Source organism: Eschrichtius robustus, chromosome 10, assembly GCF_028021215.1.
Source record: "Eschrichtius robustus isolate mEscRob2 chromosome 10, mEscRob2.pri, whole genome shotgun sequence".
Classification (NCBI taxonomy): Eukaryota; Metazoa; Chordata; class Mammalia; order Artiodactyla; family Eschrichtiidae; genus Eschrichtius; species Eschrichtius robustus.
The window spans coordinates 37877203-37892003 of NC_090833.1; the positions used below are offsets into that span (position 1 = coordinate 37877203).

Genomic DNA, 14801 nt, shown 5'->3' on the forward strand with positions numbered 1-14801 from the left:
ATTTATTGTGTTGTTCATCATTGTTTGTTTGCTCTTTAGTTCTTCTAGGTCCTTGTTAGATGTTTCATGTCTCTTCTCCATTCTATTTCCAAGATTTTGGGTCATCTTTACTATCAGTACTCTGAATTCTTTTTCAGGTAGACTGCCTATTTCCTCTTCATTTGTTTGGTCTGGTGGGTTTTTACCTTGCTCCTTCATCTGCTGTGTATTTCTCTGTCTTCTCCTTTTGCTTAACTTACTGTGTTTGGGGTCTCCTTTTCGCAGGCTGCAGGTTTGCAGTTCCTGTTGTTTTTGTTGTCTGCCCCCAGTGGCTAAGGTTGGTTCAGTGGGTTGTGTAGGCCTCCTTGTGGAGGAGACTAGTGTCTGTGTTCTGGTGGATGAGGCTGGATCTTGTCTTTTTGGTGGTCAGGACCATGTCCGATGTTGTGTTTTGGGGTGTCTGTGACCTTATTATGATTTTATGGAGCCTCTCTGCTAATCGGTGGGGTTGTGTTTCTGTCTTGCTAGTTGTTTGGCATAGGGTGTCCAGCACTGGAGCGTGCTGGTCTTTGAGTGGAGCTGGGTCTTAGCTCCACTTAGCTCTTAGATGGAGATCTCTGGGAGAGCTTTTGCCATTTGATATTACATGGAGCCAGGAGGTCTCTGGTGGACCAATGTCCTGAACTCAGCTGTCCCACCTCATAGGCACAGCCCTGACACCTGGCCGGAGCACCAAGACCCTGTCAGCCACACGGCTCGGTCAGCCGTCCTGTCACGGAGTTGCCTGAGGGCCGGGCATCCTGTCGGGGGCTCCTCTCCTCGGGTCCCGGAGACACTTGTGGGGCGGCCTCCTGTCAGGGGCTTCCAGGTCAGTTGCAGTCACCTGAGGTCCGGACTCGGGTGTGAGTCATGTGGGGCATTGGGCGCTTGCCTTCTCTGCTCCTGTGCACAGCATCGGGGGGTTTGGCCGGCGTCTGAGCAGGTTACGGCTTCCACCCAGGTTTACATCTGGGCCCCATGTTTACGACTGGGGGGGTTTACGTCTGAGGGTTTACTACTGGAACCCAGTTTTACATCTGGGCCTGGTTTACCACTTGGGGGGTTTACACAGTGGGTGTCTTTGTAAATTTGTGGTTCTCTGTTATACCCTTCAAGATAACAAATTTGAAAGTTCACTTCAGTTTGATTCATAAAAATACCACAATATTTGGTTCGGTTGCTAGAGAGTGTACCATATATACATACACAGAATATACCTGCATATATACATATGTACATAGACATATTTATGTACATGCACACACACAGGTATAACTGAGTCCATCTAATTACGTGGTCAAATAGAACATAGATGTTCCTTTTGTCCATAGATCTTCTTTTGTCCATAGATCAAATCCTTCCCCAAGTCAGCCAACCTGCGGATGTGCATCTGTGCACATGTCTGTGGTCTGACTTATAATTAGTTTGTGAAGGTTACTTTTCATGAAGGCCAGGTTTGTTTCTCTCTACCTTGCTGAACTTTGGCTTACAGGCCCTTGTCTCATCCAAATAGGGCTTGAAAGTAAAAACCAATGGAATTATTTACATCGTGTTCTCCATGTCCTTTTATATTTTTTTCAGAAGTTGATTTTCAAATGAAAACTCTCATCGTAGATGGAGAGCTAACAGCCCTGCAGCAGTGGGATATGGCTGGGCAGGAGAGGCAAGTGCTTTCCATAATGCTTTGAATTCTGCTGAGGTTTGCACAGACAAGCCATTTAAAAAATATGTGTGGTTGACATGGCCCTATTTAAGGTCCTGTAAAGTGCTGCACCTGGTTTAGAGTTAGGACGTGTGAGTGGAGGTGTGCTCTTCCTCTGGTGAGTGCCCCGTACCCTGTGTGTGTGCCCTGTGGTGTTGCACATGGGTAGTTCTTCTCCCACCCACCCACCCACAGTACTCCCTACCCACCACCCCCAAAATAATTTTTCTCTGATGTGCCTCTTCTTCCATCCTTCTCTGTACCTCCACATGGGATCTGGTAGCTTGCTGCTGAGGCTGAAATTTTTAGAACTTATGCTCTCAAGCTATGCTCTGAGGCTTGTAGACATTCTTGGGATTGTTTGGTGGAGAAAATGATTTGCTTTTCTAAATCAGCAGCCCAGATTCTTATGCTATTGCCGTTCAACAAGTCATTCTAGGCCTCGGGGATGGCTATTTCACAGTAATAGGCTGCTATTAGAGTCTTCTCAATTGGGGCTTATTTTAGAAGATGAGAAGAAAGTGAGCATCAAAGAGATGAAGAAGGAGGCAGCCCCAAACTGACTGAGTGATTAGAACCGTTACTTATGTGCTTTTCTCTCTTCCAGATTCAGAAGTATTGCCAAGTCTTACTTCAGAAGAGCAGGTGGTGTTTTGCTGCTGTATGACGTTACGTGTGAGACAAGCTTTCTCAATGTACGAGAATGGGAAGATATGGTTGAGGTAAGAAGTCCAAACAGAGAAACAAAAAAATTACACAGGAGAGTCACAGGCTGTCTTGGAAAATGCACTTTCCTCTTCTTTGTCAAAACGGACTTGATTAGAAGCCACTGATGCAGGCCATCAGGAAGAACTGGATATGAGATGTGGGGTTCCCAGCGGCATCTGACAGTACTGGTCTCTTCCTCAGTAGCTGGGCAAGTTCCCACAGAGCCAAGGACGCTACTAAAGTGAGCTTCTGGGGAAAAAAAGATAACTTCTGGGTTTTCTTATAGATAAAATCAGAATCCCATGGGCAGCGAATGAAAATTCAGGCAGCCCAAGAACGAGCAGCAGCTGTCACAAACAAGGGGATGATGGGGCTGGGTGTGTAGTGTGATTGGAGGTATAATAGGGCCTCCATGTGCGCTAGAGGCATAGGTGAGACACCACCTGGGTGTGAGCTTGTGCCAGGTCCAAATTCTATAGCACAGAGAACCGTGTTCTCGACCTTATTCTTTCTGGCAGTGGTTTGGGTGATTTACACATCTCCAAGTACCACTGAAATAACCAGTTGGTATTTTAAACATGCATGGTAACTATCTGTGCTTTGTTTTGCTCCAGTAAGATGGTGTCTTTCATCTGAGGAGCTTTCATATCCTTTGGTTTCATGGTAAATACTTTTTAAAGTAGGAAATGATTTTGACCACAGTTAGTGTGCTACCAACAGTCATTAATAACCATGAAACTACAGTTCAAGCCGTGGTTTAGCATGCTCTCCCGGAGAAAAACAAAACAAAACTGGTGGCTAATACAATTTTTCAAGTAAGTCTGTTATCTATAATTTTTAACAGGCTTTAAGTGCAGTGGTGGCTGAACAGAGAACTGATTGCTGTCTGATCTCAGGTTAGCCTCTAGATTCTTCAGTTGGGCCTATTTCATACCCTGTAAATCACCAGAATGAGTGTTTTCTTTCTAACTAGAGAAGTGATTTAAGAAATGACTGGTTGAAATTGCAGTAAGACTTAGACAATGATAAATAAACATGCATTTTGTTCAACTGAAATATCAATGACTTAAAATTATTATAAACACAATGAAAGCGTGTTGACATTTATATAGTATTTTATTTCACAAAATTTCCCACATGTTATATTCATCTCTATAACATATCTGAGAAAGGAAGTAAGAAATGTAATGTTATTCTCACTTTTTATGAGAAACCTAAGGCATAGAAAGTGTATGACACTGGTTTTTGGTTATTTAGGGGTTAGGAGTAGAAGGGGAAATGGGACCTCCTGATTCAACATTGGTTGCTCCTTTGATTAAGCACCAGAGTGTGCAACAAATTAAGAAAAAAAAAATCTTTTGATGTCAAGAAAGGATCTCCAAGGTAGTTAGTGCATAGAGGAGAGGCATCTACTCAAGGGAACAGATGACCTCCCTGGGATAGACCAGTGAGTTTGGAGAATCTGGTGAGAATGGATAATCCCAGCTCACTCATACCTACAGATATTTAAGATCTATAGCAAAACATTTTATTGTTGGAACTGTTGGATTTGGTCTTCATTTTAAGACTTTGGATTATATTCAAGAAAAGGAGGCACAAAAGGCAGGGTCGGCCATAGGGTTGAAATAGCCCTTAGTGACCAGCTGTGGCCTGTGCCAGGGGCTCCATGGCCATAATTTGCTAAATAAGCACCTACATATGATAAGTGACCTTTTTAGCTATTCGTATTACCTTTCATATGGTCTAAAAAGGAAGAAAACTGTACTCAAGATGAATTCTTGAATTTGTTACGGAGAAAAAATTAGATGCCACTTGGCGTTTGACTTTTCACTTATCACAGTGAAACTTTGCCATGGCTTACCTTTTCTAATTTGAGGAAATTGTATTGGGATGATTTATATGGCCGCTATAAATATGGGTAGAAACTAATGGTGAGATCGTTGGGATAAGCCAGAGGGTTGAGAAGCAGTAGAATGTCAGTGGTGAATGGACCCTCTGAATTAATAATTAATACACTTTGATTGAAAACCACTGGGTTACAAAATCTTATAATAAAGTGAAGACCATTTACTTACCTGTCATGAATCATTTATTGTTTGAATATTTACAATATTCAAACAATATTGATCTCTTTTACACATTCAAAAATATTTTTGAAATACCTGCTTTGTGTGTGTACTGGGCTAGTGCTTGCAATATATCCATTAATAAAACACAGAGCCCTACCCTTATGGAGCTTGTGCTCCAGTGGGGGAGACATAACACACAACAAACTTAAATAAACTAAGTAGAATGATAGAAAGTGATAAATGTTATGAAAACAAAAAGAGGGCTGGATAACGGGTCTTACGGTGAGGCAGGGGCTGCAGGTAGTGTGGTCAGGGTAGCCACACCAGAAGGTGATATGTGAGTCAGGACTTGAAGGAGGTGCCAGTATGTTCCTTATGACTTTGGGAAGTCATTTAGACGCTCAGACCCTTGGTTTACTTAAGCGAATATTTGACTCATGGCTTCCACGTGATGCCCCCTTGGATCCTGAGCAGTTCCCCACCGAACGCAATTACTTAACACCTTAATGGCTGGGGTGTCCAGTTTTAGGGAAGGCCTTTCATTTCCTTCTCCCCTTAGTTTTTTTTAATGAAGTATCTTTATTTATTTATTTTTGGCTGTGTTGGGTCTTCGTTTCTGTGCGAGGGCTTTCTCTAGTTGCGGCAAGCGGGGGCCACTCTTCATCGCGGTGCGCGGGCCTCTCACTATCGCGGCCTCTCTTGTTGCAGAGCACAGGCTCCAGACGCGCAGGCTCAGTAGTTGTGGCTCATGGGCCTAGTTGCTCCGCGGCATGTGGGATCTTTCCAGACCAGGGCTCGAACCCGTGTGCCCTGCATTAGCAGGCAGATTCTCAACCACTGCGCCACCAGGGAAGCCCTCCCCTTCGCTTTTACTTCACTCTGGTACGTTCATTTGGAGGAAAATGGTCTGAAGAGAAAGGACGTCGAATACAGTTTCCTTGTTCCTGTTGAATCTTGATAGGTTGATAGGAAAAGATGTTAGGGTGAAGGGGAATGTGTGTTAGCTTCTGGCCAAAAGGAGACTTTCTTTCTTTCTTTCTTTCTTTCTTTCTTTCTTTCTTTCTTTCTTTCTTTCTTTCTTTCTTTCTTTCTTTCTTTCTTTCTTTCTTTCCTTCCTTCCTTCCTTCCTTCCTTCCTTCCTTCCTTCCTTCCTTCCTTCCTTCCTTCCTTCCTTCCTTCCCTCCTTCCTTCCTTCCTTCCTTCCTTTCTCTTTCTTTCTTTCTTTCTTTCTCTCTCTCTCTCTCTCCCTCCCTCCCTCCCTCCCTCCCTCCCTTCCTCCCTCCCTTCCTTCCTTCCTTCCTTCCTTCCTTCCTTCCTTCCTTCCTTCCTTTCTTTTCACAGTAGGTTCTTATTAGTTATCCATTTTATACATATTAGTGTATATATGTCAATCCCAACCTCCCAATTCATCACATACTTTAGATGGACATTTAATTCCTGAGTGGTTACCTTAAGCTATCATTTTTCTCTCTCTCAAATTATTTGATAGAGAACACTTGGTAGCACGTGTGACTCTTGGAAATAAGAACCTTAAAACATGAAATTTTGTATTACGGGGTTTTTTTTTTTTTTTGGCTGCAAAATAAAAATCTTCTGACTAGGAGTTGTTCCTGGAATAACTAGGCTCAAACCTGTTTTTTTTAAAGTATTGAAACTTTGAATTCAATTTCTTAGCTATTAGTTTTAGCATACTCAAAAGGGGAGTATTTTTACTTTATTTATTGGTTTTAAAAGCTAACATTCCAGGAAACCTAATTAAAGCCTTCATGTAATGGTGTATTTATATTTTTTACAGACCTATGGGGCATTATTTTGTAAAACAAAACGCCAAAGTTGGTTCGAATATAGTGGAAGCTGTTTTCCATCTCTCCCGGTAAAGTTTTGCCTTACATTTGGAAAACTGGATGCAGGATTGAATTTTCACTTAGCTGTTGTGTGTGCCAGATTTGTTGACCATAACATGAATCTACATTGGAAAACACTGTCTTGTCTTTCAGTAGTGGTTGGAGAAACAAACGTGGTTTTTATAAAAACTGGTAATGCTGCTTATTCACTGTGAACTTTAGCAAAATACCTTTACTGCCAAACAAAGGAGGTGCATCCGAGGTGTCGTTGACGTTTCTGCAAGATGTCACCACAAAGCTAATAGTTGATGTGTATGAATCACTTCCAGGAGCCAGATTTTAAACACAGGAGACTATTATGAATATAGCTGTCTATTATGACATTTTCCAAGGTAAAGGGAAAAAAAAACTCAACAAAGCAAATTGTATATCATGCCAGTTGGAAGCACTTTGTTTAAATTATTACCCAGGTAATTATTAAGCTAAGTCAATGGTGTTAGCAATAAATAATATTTGGGGATGTGGATTAGAATGAAAATTGCATCATTGAAGAACTTGGATTTAACTGTACTTTAATCCTTGCAGCATTCTTAGGAAATAAGAATGTTTTCTGTTAGATTTATTTTTTCTGCCTAGTTTTCTGCCACAAATGAAGAGATGATTCTTTGCTGGTCTAAAGGGATTAAATATCCAAAAAAAAAAAAAAAGAGAGAATAAAAACGTGCATTAACAAAATCCAGGCCAATGATACTTTAATTGCTGACAAAGCAAAAACATAACTTTAGGCGTGTAGTTCTTTTCCTGATCATTTGTGAGATTCTGGTTTCATAAGAATCTTAACTTTAGTACAATAAGGGGCTCGGTGCTACCTTAGCTTCAGGCAGGGGGTGCTGCACTGCTGTCCTGGATGAGCAGGAAAGGATGCTGCAGGTCAGGCCCTCCACGTGGCTGCTGGCTTCTGCCCAGCACGTTGGAGGACTGGAGTGTCAGGAGGCTCAAAGTCTGATCTTAAATCTACCCCGAACAGCTGAAGAGTCTTGACTAAGTCCCTGTCTTCCTTTAGGCATCTCTAATCTGTACAGCGAGGGAGGGGGCTGAAGAAAATGATCTCTGAGGCCCTTTCTAGTCCTGACAGTCTGTGATTCTATGTATAACAGCCTGGACTCCACGGAATAACATAATCACTGTTTAACACTGGATTGTCTTGTGGGGTCATATTACAGTTAAATGACTCCAAAGTGCCGCAGTCACACCCAGATTGCAGAATTGATTCTCTTTTTATAATCGATTCTCTATGTTGCAAAGACAGGAGAGCTGGAGGCTGCTTGTGCCCTTCCCCCGTGTGCTCCTGCCGGTGAGTTGGGTCAGCCCGGCAGCCACCTTGTTTACAGTGTAGCTTCCACTCAGGTTTGTGTTTCTTTGGGAACACAAAACACCTGCGTGCAGAAGCGTTTGATAACAAGGTCACTTCTTGTGAACCACTTATCAAGGAGTTTTTTAAATGGTTGTTATTGCATTGTGGCCTGGCTTGAGGCCTCTGAGTTATGTTAACAGTGTGTTAAATATGAAAATTAGAAATAAACAAACATGTAAAGACTTTAATTTGCTTTATACTGTGCCATCAGATTTGCTTGTCAAAGTACCCAAGTCTTAAGTGAAAACGGCATAGTTTCCACAGGTAAAACTACCATTTAAAAAAGTGTTACACACCATACACGAAAATAAACTCAAAATGGATTAAAGACCTAAATGTAAGGCCAGACACTATCAAACTCTTAGAGGAAAACATAGGCAGAATACTCTATAACGTAAATCACAGCAAGATCCTTCTTGACCCACCTCCTAGAGAAATGGAAATAAAAACAAAAATAGACAAATGGGACCTAATAAAACTTAAAAACTTTTGCACAGCAAAGGAAACCATGAACAACACGAAAAGACAACCCTCAGAATGGGAGAAAGTATTTGCAAACGAAGCAACTGACAAAGGATTAATCTCAAAAATATACAAGCAGCTCATGCAGCTCAATATCAAAAAAACAAATAACCCAATCCAAAAATGGGCAGAAGACCTAAATAGACATTTCTCCAAAGAAGGCATACAGATTGCCAACAAACACATGAAAAGATGCTCAACATCACTAATCATTAGAGAAATGCAAATCAAAACCACAATGAAGTATCACCTCACACCAGTCTGAATGGCCATCATCAAAAAATCTACAAACAATAAATGCTGGAGAGGGTGTGGAGAAAAGGGAACCCTCTTGCGCTGTTGGTGGGAATGTAAATTGATAGAGCCACTATGGAGAACTGTATGGAGGTTCCTTAAAAAACTAAAAATAGAACTACCATACAACCCAGCAATCCCACTACTGGGCATATACCCTGAGAAAACCATAATTCAAAAAGAGACATGTACCACAATGTCCACTGCAGCAGTATTTACAATAGCCAGGACATGGAAGCAACCTAAATGTCCATAGACAGATGAATGGATAAAGAAGATGTGGCACATATATACAATGGAATATTACTCAGCCATTAAAAAAGAAATTGAGTTATTTGTAGTGAGCTGGATGGACCTAGAGTCTGTCATACAGAGTGAAGTAAGAAAGAGAAAAACAAATAACCGTATGCTAACACATATATATGGAATCTAAAAAAATGGTACTGCTGAACCTAGTGGCAGGGCAGGAATAAAGTTGCAGATGTAGAGAATGGACTTGAGGACACGGGGAGAGGGAAGGGTAAGCTGGGACGAAGTGAGAGAGTGGCATGGACATATACACACTACCAAATGTGAAATAGATAGCTAGTGGGAAGCAGCCGCATAGCACAGGGAGATCAGCTCAGTGCTTTGTGACCACCTAGAGGGGTGGGATAGGGAGGGTGGGAGGGAGGCTCAAGAGGGAGGGGATATGGGAATATATGTATACATACAGCTGATTCACTTTGTTGTACAGCAGAAACTAACACAACATTGTAAAGCAATTATACTCCAATAAAGATGTGAAAAAAAAAGTGTTACAGCCTTTAGAATGTTATATATAATGCAAAACATGTAAGTTCTTTTTTTTTTTATACACACACACTGTATTTTATTTTTACAAGAGATAAATAGACTGACACCAAGCATTGTACATGGATGACCACAACAAAAGCAACAATGATTGCAATTACCAAACATGAAACACACTCATACTATGTCATAATATTGACATTCAGTCCGGTAATCCTGCACTGTAACAGCTCCTTTACTTTGCAGTGAAAATTGATTTGTATATTCTTTGCCTCTGAGTCCTTGTGGGATTTTTTTTTTTTAAATTCAGACAGAAAGTCACAAAAATTATACTCATCCTCATCAGTTCACTCAGTCCCATGTAATTAATTTTTTTTTTCATCTTGATCTTTTGTTAGCACTTTTATGAGTTCATCAGTTTTTCATTAGAGTTCTGAAAATGCTTATTCATTCAGTTCAGCAGTACAGTCAGTTACCAGAAACCTGTACTTGTCAGAGTCTTTTCCATGAATTTCTTGAAGATGAAACCCTTTTATAGGAACATATTTGCAAAAGCATCAGAGTACACCCAGAACTGTCTGTAAATGATTAGATTGATTTAGATTTCATAAGATATTTCCCGGCGTGGTCCCTTTCATTCCATGTCACGTCATAAAACTTGAACTAGAAGAGTTTATGGATTTGCACTGTCTGAAACAAAATTTGTTTTCGGAAGGAGGCCATAAATGTTTGGTTAACAACCTGAACTCCTCTGCTTTTTCTTGGAAAACCTCTCAACCCCAGGAAAAGTTTCTCCTAGAAATGCGCTTTCCCTGTAGGGCTGATAGGACATTCATCCCAACCATTGTCCATTGGTAAATACATTTGCCGTCACTAGAGCCACAGGCTTTAAACATTCAAGTTCAACAGGCATTAAATCGATCAACGGCCTGAAATTTGAGAAAAACACAAAAGTTCAGGCTGATGTATCAGCGCCACTGCTGAGCCCACTGGGTGTAAACCTGTCCATAAGATTGAGTCATTCAAAATGCAGTTGTGAAGCACATGGTAGTTTTTGGTGAGGTAATTTAATTTTCCCAGCCTTAAGCCTGTTTGAGTTGTATGAAATTGTATCTTTCTGATTTCCTTAAAGTAGGATGTGCCTGCATTTTTGGTAGATTAAAGAAACTGAAGGCCAGGTGAACAATATGGGTACCTATTTTTTTTCCCTTAGTATTTGCTTTCAGGTTCAATAATATCTGTATAATTATGAGTGCTCAGCATCAAAGCTGTGTAGGGATATCAGGGTATGTAAGATAGGCCATACAATTTAATATTAGAGAAAAAGAAGAAAACAAAATATATGACCAGGCAGCCATATGATATGTAGCTAATAGAGGCTGTTGGACCTCCCAGAAGGGAGCGATGTGAGTTGTCTTGTGAGGATGCTGTGAGTACTATACCCATTGTACAGATAAGAAAATTGGGGATTAGAATGCTTAATCAGCTTGCTCCAAGTGACACAGCTACTAAGAGCAAAATTGGGACTTTTCACTACTCTGAATGTCTGGCTTGCCTTTTGAATATTGGTAATCTCAGGATTCTATTCTGCACTCTCTTCCTCTTTCCTTTCTCTCTCTGCCTAATGTCTTCCACCCCCATGGTTTCTAGAACTATGTCTAGCTGATGACTTCCAATTTCTGTATTTTTAATCCCCATCTTTTAAAAAAATTCCATGACCATATTCCCATCCACTAACAAATGGGAATTCCATAGGCATGACTGCCCCAACATGTCCAAATTCTAATGTGTTAATTTTTCTTTAAAATTGTTCCTCATTCTACATTTCCTATCTCAGGAAGCTACCAACCAGAATCAGTCTTTACTCCTTCCTCTCTTTCTCCATCACCTACCTCTAGTGGGTTCTGGGGCCCTATTGATTAGGTGACCTCTCTGTAATCTTTCTTGAATCTGTCCATATTCTCTCTCTCTCTCTCTCTCTCTCTGTTTTGCTTCAAGCCTCAGAATTTCCTACTCCAGGTAGAGCAGGAGGCACCTCAGTTTCTGCCTCAGAGTTTCTCCAGCATCAGTTCATCCCCAACCCTGTAAACAGGGTGATCTTTATAAATAAAAATCCAATTAAGACTTTCTTTCTTGCACTTTCTTTCTTGCTTTAGGTAGGTGTCCTACCTACAGCATAGAGTCCAAGCTCCTTAACAAGTGGCTAATAGTCCCTCAGAGCCCAACCTCACCTACCTGTGTTTGCATCTCTTATCTTGCTTCCCAAACGAAAGATAATCTATCCACACAGCAAACTTTGCTTCCAGTTGTGGCCAAGTTCTTTTATGCCTCTTCGCCTCATGCATGCTGTTTCCTGCACCTGGGATCTCCCTTCCTCGTTACATGAAGGTGAATTCCTATCCCATCAAGAGGTCGCTCCACTGTCAAAGTCTCCCTGAAGCTCAGTCTCCACAAAGCCTTCCTTCCCCTCACCCCAGCACAACTGTGGTGCACCTTTTGTGTTCCTGCAAACGCTGTGCTTGTGTGTTAGCAGCTCTCTCGGGACCTGGTAACAATTTATTTAGAAAACATCTGTCTCTCTCTCAAAGCTCACTAGTTGAGGATCCCAGAGCTTGGCATAAATCAGACATTTACTGAATGACCAAATGGTTGAGATTTTGCATTTGGAAGTTGTACTAGTTTTCTATCGTCACCGTAACAAATTCCCACTAGCCTAGTGGTTTAAGCAATAAAAATGTATTATCTTACAGTTCTGGAGGTTAGAAGTCTGAACTGAGTCTTATCAGGTTTATGGGTTGAACTGTGTATCTTGCTTCTTTTCCTGAGTCCTTGATTCCTTATCTGTGAGGTGAAGCCAGTGATACTCACCTGTCACCTGTCAGGATTTTGTGCGAGCGGGTGTGAGTGTTATTTGTATTAAATAAGGAATATGTGAAGACATGTAACATAGCATTTATTAACTGGCCTTCAGCAAGAACTAGTTTCCCTTTTGTTTCCTACTCACAGTGCAGTGGTTTTCAAAGGTTAGCAGGTATCAGCTCCTTCTGGGGCTGTGCTGACCGGTTTGGTAGCCACTAGCTGCCTGAAGTATGGCTGATCCAAGCTGAGATGTGCCAGATATATTAAATAAATACTGGGTTTTGAAGACAGTATAAACATTGTAAAATACCTCATTAATATTTTTATTGGTTACATGCTGAAATGATAGTATTTTTGCAATACTGAGTTAAATAAAATATATTAATAAAATTAATTTTACTTGTCTCTTTACATTTTTTAATGTGGCTGCTAAAAATTTTAATTTACATATGTGGATTACATTGCATTCTATTCCTATTGAACAGCGTTGCTGTGCTGGGAATATGCCAGTTCCCAGGATCTACCGCTCTGTAACAAACCACCCAAAATGTAATTGCCTAGTACAGCACCACTTTTTTTTTTTTTTTTAAAGATTTATTTTATTGATTAATTGATTGATTGATTGATTGCTATGTTGGGTCTTCGTTTCTGTGCTAGGGCTTTCTCTAGTTGCGGCAAGTGGGGGCCACTCTTCATCACGGTGCGCGGGCCTCTCACTATCGTGGCCTCTCTTGTTGCGGAGCACAGTCTCCAGACGCGCAAGCTCAGCAGTTGTGGCTCACGGGCTCAGTCGCTCCGCGGCATGTGGGATCCTCCCAGACCAGGGCTCGAACCCGTGTCCCCTGCATTAGCAGGCAGATTCTCAACCACTGCGCCACCAGGGAAGCCCCAGCACCACTTTTTATTTTCTGAAATTACCAGAATTGACTGGATCTCACTTGGAGGGTCCTCAGCTCCTCTCCCTTGGGTGTCTCATGTGTTCGCAGTCAGATGGACACGGGCTGTGGCGCGTCTGCACGTCTGCGGCCAGGATGCTCCTGCCTGTGGATCTCAGCCCCCGGGACCTCTCTGACCTCACTCCAGCAAAGAACCCTGGGCTGCTTAAATTGCAGCTCAGAGCGGCCAGGCCTGATTAATGCCTGGCTTGGAAATCTCAGCACACCACTTCCTCGCCATTCTACTGGTCTGAGCAGTCACAGAGCTGGTGCTGACCACGGGGGAGCTGCACAAGCTTCACCACTTGATGGGGGAGCGCCAGACACTGACAGGGAGGCAGAATTCTTTGGGACCATCTTGGGGGCGAGCTGTCACACTCTCCTCACCCACAGAGACTGCCGTTCAGCTTGTCTAAGGGTGTATTTCCCAAGCATCCCCAGGGATAGGAGACTTCCTAGGGGGCTTTCATAAGATCATGGAGATCTTTGGTCCAGTGCTGTCTCTAGAAGTTAATTCTAAAAGAAATTTAGGAAGAGGCAAAAGGAAGACTTTTTCTTCCTGGATTTTAACCATCTGTTGTTATCTCCATGATCGTGTATAATTACAGAATGGTTATAAAGTCATCATTGCTTTTGTGCATTAGCTGGGGACGGGAGCCAGGTTCCAGAGTCCTAAGGAGTGAGCGTGCGTGTGGCAGACTGAAAGCCATGTGAAACCACAGGAGAGAGCAAGAGTAGTCTGTGTGCATGTGAGTGTGTGTACACGTGTGTATGCACCTGGGCATGTGTGTCTGTGCACATGTGTGTATGCTCCTGGGCATGTGTGTGTGTTCATGCAGGAGTGTGTGGCCTGGTGCTTAGAATGCAGGCACTGGAGCCCAACTGCTGTGCCACTTCTCCAGCTGTGTGACTGAAGGGAAATTTCTTAACTTTTTTTTTTGCCTTCGTTTCCTCACATATAAAATGGGGCACAGGGCATCCCTGGTGGCGCAGTGGTTAAGAATCTGCCTGCCTATGCAGGGGACATGGGTTCGAGCCCTGGTCCGGGAAGATCCCACATGCCGCGGAGCAACTAAGCCCATGCTCTGCAACAAGAGAAGCCACGGCAATGAGAAGCCTGCGCACCGCAAACGAAGAGTAGCCCCCACTTGCTGCAATGAAGACCCAGCACAGCCAAAAATCATAAATAAATAAATAAATAAAATGGGGCACAATAAAATCACATAGTTGTTGTGAGAAATAAGTCAACAGCTACAAAGCATTTAGAACACTGTCTGGATGGTGCATAGCAAGTGCTCAGTAGTGCTGTTTTATTTCTATAGAGCTGTTTACGGTTCAGTTTTATACCTCAGTTATCTCCTTTCTCTCTCTGTCTATGTGTCTCTCTCTCTTTCTCTCTCCAGGGAAGTGAAGAAAAGAACTGGTGAGGATGACAGCAAATCCATTACCAGTCTGAGTGGGACCAGATCCAAAAAGTCAGCCCAGATGAATTTTTGCAATGGTTAAATCCCAAACATTCTTGGCCCATGAGGCCTTCATTTCCAGAGTACTGAATGTATGTGACTTGTTTGCTTCTTACATAGCATAGTGGTGCATCCTGCGGACACTGTCGTGTGGAGAGTTACAGTGTGTGGAATCTGAGAG

General features: G+C 42.1%; 1 pseudogene; it reads left to right on the top strand.

The window, feature by feature from the left end:
• LOC137770931 (ras and EF-hand domain-containing protein-like) overlaps positions 1 to 13358 on the top strand; it is a 44170-nt pseudogene extending 30812 nt beyond the window's left edge.
• The last annotated feature ends 1443 nt before the right edge of the window (positions 13359 to 14801 follow it).